Raw genomic sequence first — 9,587 nt, 5'->3', positions numbered from 1 at the left:
AAAAAAAAAAAGCTTTGTATTCTAGGATTTTAATTATGGTTGTGTAAATTGTAAATTAAAAGAACCAAACCTGCTTTCATAATTGATTGATTTATTCAGTCTGTATGCTAAGCAAATAACTTGAGAAGCTGGATTATGTGAAGAAGAATGTGATATCAGAATCTGCAGAAGACTCATCAACAGTCTGGATTATGTGCAGATAACACAATCTTTTCAACCTGTATGCAGAGCAGATTATCCAGGAGGCTGGACTCTATGAGGACAAGTGTGGCGTCAGGATTGGTGGAAGATCTATCAACAATCTGCGTTATGCAGATGACACAACCCTGCTTGCCAAAACTGAGGAGGACCTGATGGACTTGCTGCAGATGGTCAAGGACTGCAGCCTTCAGTATGGACTGAGGCTCAATGTCAAGAAGACAAATAATTGGCAGCAACAGGATGGATGGTGAAGAGATTGAGATTGTTCACAGCTTCAGTTTGCTCGGCTCCATGGTCAACACTCTTGGCACAGCAGCCAGGAAATAAAAAAATGTATTGTGAGGGGAAAGTCTGCTGTTAGGGACCTCTCTGAAGTATTCAAGAGCAACGGTGTCTCTGAAGATTAAGGTGCGCCTGATACAGGCCATGGTATTTGCAATCACTTGTTATGCATCAGAGACTTGGACAATGACTAGGGAGGATAGAAGGAGAATTGATGCCTTTGAGCTGTGGTGCTGGAGAAGAGTATTGAATGTACCCTGGACTGCCAAGAAAACAGATTCATCCTGGAGAGGGTTAAACCAGGCTACTCCTTGGAGGCAAGGATTCTGGGGCTTCATTTGACATACTTTGGCCATGTTGTAAGGAGGAACAGATCCTTGGAGAGGGACATCATGCTCAGAACGGTGGAGGGACAGCGCAAGAGGAGAAGACCCTCTATGAGGTGGATTGATTCAGTGACTGGGGTAATCGGGATGGGTGTGTCAGAGGCAGTGAGATTGGCACAGGATAGATAAGAGCACGGTTTAGGGCTGTTGCACATAGGGTCGCTATGAGTCGCAAACGACTCGACGGCATGTAACAGCAACAACAATCTTGCAGAAAGTGGAGGATACTTGAAATGCTTACTGTAGAAAATCGAAGACGACAGCCTTCAATATGGATTACCTCTCAATATCAAGGAAACAAAAAACCTCACCACTGGACTAGCAGGCGATGTTATAATAGATGGAGAAAAGGTTGAAATTGCCAAATATTTAATTTTGCTTGCATCCACAAGTAACACCTGTGGCAGCAACAGCTAAAAAATCAGGAGCTGTGTTGCATTGGAAAAATTGGCCGTCAAGGACCTTTCCAAAGTGCTAAAGAACAATGATGTCAGTTTAAATACCAGTCCAAGCCATGGTATTTTCCATTGTTTCCTATGTACCTGAAAGCTGTACAAGAAATAAGGGAGATGAAAGAATTGATGCCTTTGAATTGTGGTGTTGGAGAAGAGTATTGAATATCCCATGGACTGACAGAAGAAAGAAAGCTGTCTTGCAGGAGTGCCGCAGGGTGCTCTTTCATGGCGAGGATAGTGAGCCTTTGTCTCGCACTTTTTGGACTTAATGACATGAGAGACCAGTCCCAAGAAGAAGGCATCATGCTGGGAAAGGTAGAGGATCAGAGAAAGATGTTTTTATACAAGGACTACAATGAGGGGTTTGTGCTTGGTGCTTATTGTAGAGCTGGTAGAAGATAGGACAAGGTTCCTATCATCTGTAAGGGTTGTGATGAGTTGTGGTAAAAAATTGCGCTGAGTCACAAAGGCATGGGGATCAAATCCACCAGCTGCTCCATAGGAGAAGGATGGGCAATCTCCTCTTGTTGTTATGTGCCATCGAGTCACCTGTGACTCATAGTGACCCTATGTACAACAGCTCTGAACCCTCTTCTATCCTGAACGAACCTCATTGTCTCCCACATAGCTACACCCATTACTCCAGTCACTGAATCAGTCCATCTCTTTGAGAGTCTCCCCCTCCTGCTCTGTCCCTCCACCCTCCCAAGCATAATGTTCCTCTCCAAGGACTGGTCCTTGCAACATGCCCAAAATACGTCCCATGGAGATTCAGAATCCTTGCCTCCAATGTGCAGCCTGGTTTCCCCCTATCCAGGACAAACTGAAAACCTGCTGGAGGGTCAGCTATGGGTTAGTTCTGATTCAATGTTACATCAAGTTGAGTCTGAGTTGTAGCAACCTACAGCACAAAATAAAACTGTCCATAGGGACTCCAAGGATGTGAATATTTATGGAAGCAACTGCCTCATGTTTCTCTCGGAGGGTGACGAGTAAGTCCCGACCACTGACCTTTTGATTAATAGCCAGATTCTTTAACCACTGCTCCACTAGAGCTCCTTCAGGTTATAAATAATAGGTTGTAAGGAAATTTACAGGACACTTTAGAAGGTTTTTCCTTTTCTTTTTTAAAACCTACCAGATGAAATCTTGAAGGAAAACATACCTTCTTATGATAGACATAGGAGGGAGAAATTAAAGATCATTTTTATAAAATATCTAAGGAAATAAACATTCTTTTTAAAAAGCTTACCTAGCTGTCTTCTCGATTTCTCATTAACTTTAATCCTCATTATTATTCCACCTACCCTCTTACATCCTCTAGATATGAAATTAAATGTCTAATTTTGGTAACCTGTGAGTGGGATAAATGTGCTTTGTAGCATATAACTATTATTGATTGTTCACTTTGCAGATTCTTAGTATGAAAACTCTTATGACTATGAAAAACTAGCTTCTTTCATTGCTGTACTTTAATCTTAGTACATTTTCCATAGATACGTATAAAGCCCGGTACTTTGGGCAACAGGATATAATGAATATGTATAAAGGCTGATCTCTAAGATTGTTGTTGGTTTGTTACTTTTTCTATTTACAAATGAATTTTAAAATTGCAGAAAGGCCTGTATTAACACATTGTATAATGATGTCTACCACATAATTATTTTTAGCCTTGAAGGGGAGGGGTGGGTAAAAGAAATGAGAAAGATCTGGTGTGGAAAAACAACATATATGAACTTTATAAATAAGCCAGTATAAGATAAAAATTTTATCTTTAAAGCACATTATCCTAAAATGCCATCACTCAGGAGAGCTCTGGTGGCCTAGTGGCAAGAAGCTGCACTGCAATCCCAGAGGCGCACGGTTCAAATCTGCCAGATGCTCTGCCAGGAAAGGAGGGACAATCTCCTCCTGTACCTGTCAGATCCGATTTGACGGTACGCGCGCGCACACACACACACAAAATATTAAATAATAAAAAAAAATAAAATGCCATCACTCAATGACTTTAAATTTAAGTGCCATTTTTATTTTATACTTGTTTATTTACAAAATTCATATACATTGTTTTTCACACCAGATCCCATTTCCTTTACTCACTCCTCCGCCCATAAAATTGTGCTACCCTGTGAATAACCGGGTGAAGCGGTTGGACACTGAAAGGTGGGCTCTCCTGTTTTGGTTGAGGGTCAATGTGGAATGTTTGGTTGGCTTTTTATTTAAGGCTTTTGTTAGAATCAACAAAACATCATGGATGGCCTTTGTATTGTTACTATATTTTGAAGTAGTGTTCTTCTAAGTAGTATGTGCATGTGCTACTGGTCTGTCAATTTGCTGTACCGAGGTAACGTTGGGTTGCTGAGATGAAATGATGCTGTGAATGATTACCTATGGTGGACAGTGGTTGGTGGACCTCCCAGGTTTGGAAGCAGGAATGGTATCCACTTCCTAAATAGCATGCCTCTGGAAACTATGAACTTGAAAAAGGATGATAGTTATAGAAAGATTTCAAGTCTTTTGTTCATAAGGTCGCTATGAGTCATGCTTGACTCAATGGCAGTCAACAACAACATGATTAACTAGTCCCCCTCTCCTCGGCTTCCCCCCCCCATTCCTCATACATATTCCACAATAATGGTCTTACACAGTATTTGTCCTTATGGGACTGTGTTCATTTAGCATAATGCTCTCCAGTCCCTCCCAAGTTAGGTAATTACAAAATCAATGCTCCTACATGCAGCAATAGTATTCCATTGTGTGAATATACCATAATTTCTCAATCCATTAGATTGTGGTTGGGTATTTGGGCTGTTTCCATGTTCTTGTGATGGTGAACAACATTGCTATGAACATTGGTGTACAAGTCTTCATTTGTGCCTCATTTCTCATTTTCTCAGGGTATATTCCATGCAGTGGAATAGCTGGGTCATACGGAATTTCTATGTTCAGTTTTTTGAGGAAACACCAAACTGCCTTCCAGAATGGTTGTTAACCATTTTACAATCCCACCAACAGTGTATGCGAGTTCCTATCTCGCCATATCCTCTCCAAACTTTATTACTTGCTGTACTGTTAAACTTGGCCACTGCTACTCGAGTGAGGTAGTATCTTATTGTGGTTTTGATATGCATATCTCTTCTTGCCACTTACTGGTTTTTGAAAAGTGTGATTTGCCCATTTTTTTGAAAGGTGTGATTGCCCATTTTTCACCTTCAAAGGCATTGGTTAGGAGTACAACTCCCTATGGGCTATGCCACCAGTTGTTGTTGTTGTTGTTGTCATGGGCCATCAAGTGACTTGCAACTCATAGTGACCTTATGTACAATAGCCCTGGAACCTGCTCTATCCTGTACCAACATTACTGTCTCCGACACACCTACCCTCATTACCCCAGTCACTGAATCAATCCATCTCACTGAGGGTCTTCCTCTCCTAGGCTGTCCCTCCACCGTTACAAGCATGATGTCCCTCTCCAAGGACTGATCCCTTTTTGCAACATGCCCAAAGTATGTTAGACAAAGTCTCAGAATCAAGGACTACCCTAAAATGTCTATCACCAACTTTGTATTTTATAATATTCATTTGCAATAGTGTTTTCAGTTGGGTTTTTTTTGTTGTTGTTGTTGTTAAATGCTGACATTTTTAAAATTTTATTTTATTAATTTTAATGAAAATTTACAGAGACTTTAGATTTCCATTCATTCAAATACTGATGTATTTCTTATGAGAGATAATAATGGTGTTCTTTAAATAAAGTTTTAAAAATTAGGGAGTTCTCTGTGGAAAGCAGTATGGCGCTTTCTCAAAAAGTTGCAAATAGAGATACCATTTGACCCAGCAATTCCACTACTGGGAATATACCCTGAAGAGACCATAGCTGACATCCAAGCAGATATATGCACACCCATGTTTATTGCAGCTTTGTTCACAATAGCAAGGAGTTGGAAACAACCTAAGTGCCCATCAATAAACGAATGGCTAGAGAAGCTGTGGTATATTCGCACGATGGAATACTATGCTGCATTAAAAAACAAGGAACTCATGCAATATTATTCAAAATGGTTGACTCTGGAGAACATTATGCTGAGTGAAATATCCCAGTCACAAAAGGACAAATATTACATGATGCCACTGTTGTAGAATGGGACTGTCCTTGGGGTTGGGGAGAGACTGAGTAAGATGGTTTCAATAATGTATACTGCACTGAAACAGAGGAGGGAGAGAACCGTCTAAAAGAGAGATGTAACTGGGTATTTCTGTCATCGCAGGAGACTAGAGCGAGGGCTGCATGGTGGAGGGGACCTGGGGGAGGGTTTGTAAAACAATGAAAGAATCTTTTCTTTTACTTTTCCATAATTTTTGGACTCATGTACTTATAACTTGTTAGTCAAATTTGTGTCTTCTAGGTTGCAACACCCCCATGATACATTTTGAAGGATATGTACATGTACAGCCAAGCACAATCAATAAGAGTGCATCTGAATTCCAAAATCAATCTCCATAATAGTCTATGTGTTTTCTACTGCCAAAGGGGCCCTTTAGAGTAGTGAGAGAAGATCTTCACCCTGAAACCCACAGCGTCCCTTTTCAGCAGGAAGTAGCTAAGAGAATACGCCATCCCCTTTTCCTTATGACTCAGAGTGAAGTCTCTCTCAGGGAGGAGTGATAGGGAATGGCAAAGGACACACTGACAAAGAAGATTAATCAGAACTGGCTTTGACAAGCACTGTGGCATTTGGACAAGAACAAACTGGGAGGAGGGTAGAGAGAATAGTGCAACAATGAATGAGTGGAAGCCCAAAATCTCTGTAAATGTTTATGAAAATTAATAAAACATAATTATAGAAAAAAAATTAGGGAGTTCTGGTGGCTTAGTGGCAAGAAGCTGCACTGCAATCCCAGAGGTACATGGTTCAAATCCACCAGATGCTCTGCTGGAGAAGGAGGGGAAATTTCCTCCTGTACCAGTCAGATCCAATTTGATGGTATACACACACAAAATAATAAAATTTAAAATTTTTTTTAAGTTTTCAAAATTAATATTGCCTATTTAAAGTAGATGTTTAGCCCTTGTCCTAAATTGGGTTTCCCTTAATCTGAAGTTCATTGTGGAGCATATCACAATCTCATTTTATTTATGTATTTTTTTTTTTGTGCTGTTATGAGTTGGAACCCACTCATAGGTGACCCCCCGGACTCTTTTTCCAGAGGCTACAAATTGTATGGGAGGAGAATGCCCTTCTTTCTCTCATGGAGCTGCTGGTGAATTCTAATTGCCTACCTTTGGGTTGGCAGTGCAACTTCTTACCACTAAGACACCAGTATTTCCCCACTATTTTGCATTTGCTGAAGACAGTACACTGCAAACCCAAAAGCACATGGTTCGAGGCCACCAGATGCTCCATGGGAGAATGATGGGCAGCCTCTTCCTGTGTGATGAAGTGCCTCTGAAAACCCACCAGAGGGTCAGCTATGGGTCAGTTCCGACTATATGGTACACAATAACAACAAAAATAATAATAGAATTATATGTTATTTTAGGTGTATCCTAGAGTTCATATATTAGCAACTTCATCCCAAACTCAGAAATCTCTTCTTCAATGTTACTGAGAGTTAATCCTGATACTATCTGGTTCATAAGCATGATGATTGGGTGTTCATGCTCCTGTATGACATATGCCACCTTTTCAACCTTGTCACAACATGGGCACCCATCTTGTTACCTGTCTGATGTGAGAAAAAAAAAGTTGATCCTGTGAAGTCTTTTCAGATAATTCCTTAGGTAAACTACAACTATGTAAAAGATAGTCTTTTCCATTGTTGAATAATTCTAAGTAAAGTGAGATGTTGATCTAAATAGATACTGATCTAAAATCAATATTGTGAGATAGAGGATAAATATTAGGTGGAAGAAATAGGATGAATTAAAAAAATGGAAATCTATATGCTTGACAAACAAATACACTGCAGTTTCAGGTGCCAAGATCTTTATAAAGGAGTTGTTGCTTTTATGTGCCATTAAATCAACTACAACTCATAGCAACCCTATGAACAATAACTCTGGACCTTGCCTTATCCTGAACCAACCTCATCATTCATCTCTGGTACACCTGGCCCCATTGCTACAGTCATCATGTCAATCTGTCTCATCCAGAGTCTCCCTCTGCTGAGCTGGCCCTCTGCCCTACCAAGCATGATGTTCTTCTCCAAGGGCTGGTCCCTCCTGACAACATTTCCAAAGTATGTGAGACAGAGCTGCAAAATCCTAGCCTCCAAGAAGTAACCTAGTCTCACACCTTCTAGGACAGAACTGTTTTTTCGGCAGTCCATAATACGCCCAATGCTCTTCTACAGCACTACAAGTCAAAGGCATCAATTCTGCCATATTTATTCATTGTCCATTCTCAGATCATGCTTGGAAGGGTGGAGGGACAGCACAGGACAGGAAGACTCCAGATGAGATGTATCGAGACAGTAACTGGGGCAATGGGGTAAGTGTGTCGAACTCAGTGAGACTGGCTCAGGACACAGCAGACTTCAGAGATGCTGTACATAGGGTAGTTGTGAGTCGCAGGTGACTCGACAGCACGTAACAACAACTCCTCTCAGATGTATAGCAAGCAATTGAGAAGACCATGGCCTGGATCAGGTCCACCTTAGCCTCTAGATGGACATCATTGTTCTTTTGCAATCTGGAGAGGTGCTTGGTGGCAGATTTTCCCCAGTGTAGCTCATCTTTTCATTTCCTCACTGCTGATGCGAAGAGTATTGATTGTGGAAACAAGGAAAATGAAATTATTAACAACCTCAATCTTTTCTCCATCAAAAAGCATGATGCTCTTTCTTGGCTCAAGGAGTAGTATGCTATAAAGCTAAAAAAATTGTTAAAATATCCAGTAAACAATAAGTATAATCAACTTCTGTGTTGTTTACTTAGCTCTTCGATGACATTATATCCAAATTAAAGGTAATACAAATTACTGTTTTTAACATAAACTTAAGTCAATGTCTGATAGTAATGAAAAAAAATGCTTTTTAAGCTTTAAGTATTATTTTTTAAAAAATAAGGCAATTTTGCATAATTATGCTGAGCTTTATGTGATAAATATAACACCTGGAATTTTGATGCCATGTGTCTGACTGCTATACTTGCAATTATTCAAGAAAGGAGTTCCCAAGGAGTTAGGAGAACTGTGAGTGTAAGATTTTCCTACTCTCAGCCTCTGTATCCTCACTAAACAAGTCAATATTCATCCAGTTGACTCCAATTCACAATAATATGCTAGGACACCCTAAGGTTGTCAAGGCTGAAATGTGTGTGTGTGTGTGTGTGTGTGTGTGTGTGTTTTCAGCAGAACATTGAGTTCAAACAGCCAGCCTTTCAATTAGTAGCAAAATACTTACCCATTGTACCTCAGGGCTCTAAGTCCTCACTTTATTGTTAGGTGTGAGGTGCCATGGAGTTGACTGTGATTCAGAGCTACCCTGTGAACAAGAGACCGAACTTCACCGTAACCTGCTCCATCCTCTCGATTTCTGCCATGCTCAAGTCCTTTATTGTCACCATGCTGCCGATCCGTTTTGTTAAGGGTCTTGCTGTCTTTCACTGACCTTCACTTTCCCCTGCATGATGTCTTTTCCCCAGTATTAGTTCCTGCTGACAACATGCTCAGGGGATGTGAGGCAAAGGTTCATTATCCTTACCTCTAAGAAGCACCCTGGTCACACCTCCTCTAAGAAAGATTTGCTTGTTCCTTTGTCAGTCCCTAGTTTATTTAATACTCTTTGCTAACACCACAGTTCAAAGCCAAAATTCATCAGTCTTTCTTATTCACTATCCAACTTTCAGATGCATATGGAGTAATTGAAAATGCCAAAAAATGCACACCCATGTTTATTGTAGCTATGTTCATAATAGCAAGGAGTTGGAAACAACCTAAGTGCCCATCAACAAACAAATGGATAGAGAAGCTGTGGTATATTCACACAATAGAATACTATGCTGCATTGAAAAACAAGGAACTCATGCAATATTATTCAAAATGGGTGACCCTGGAGGACATTATGCTGAGTAAAGTATCTCAGTCACAAAAGGACAAATACTGCATGGTGCCACTGTTGTAAAACAGGACTGTAAAACGGGGGAGACTGAGAAAGATGGGTTCAATAATGTATACTGCATTGAAACAGATGAGGGAGAAAACTGTTCAAAAGGGATATGTGATTGGGTATTTTTGTCATGTCAGGAGTCCAGAGCTAAGGA

This window comes from Elephantulus edwardii, unplaced genomic scaffold (genome assembly GCF_000299155.1).
Source record: "Elephantulus edwardii isolate Elephantulus edwardi_28Jun2011 unplaced genomic scaffold, EleEdw1.0 scaffold00104, whole genome shotgun sequence".
Lineage (NCBI taxonomy): Eukaryota > Metazoa > Chordata > Mammalia > Macroscelidea > Macroscelididae > Elephantulus > Elephantulus edwardii.
Note: the sequence above shows the minus strand (reverse complement) of the source record.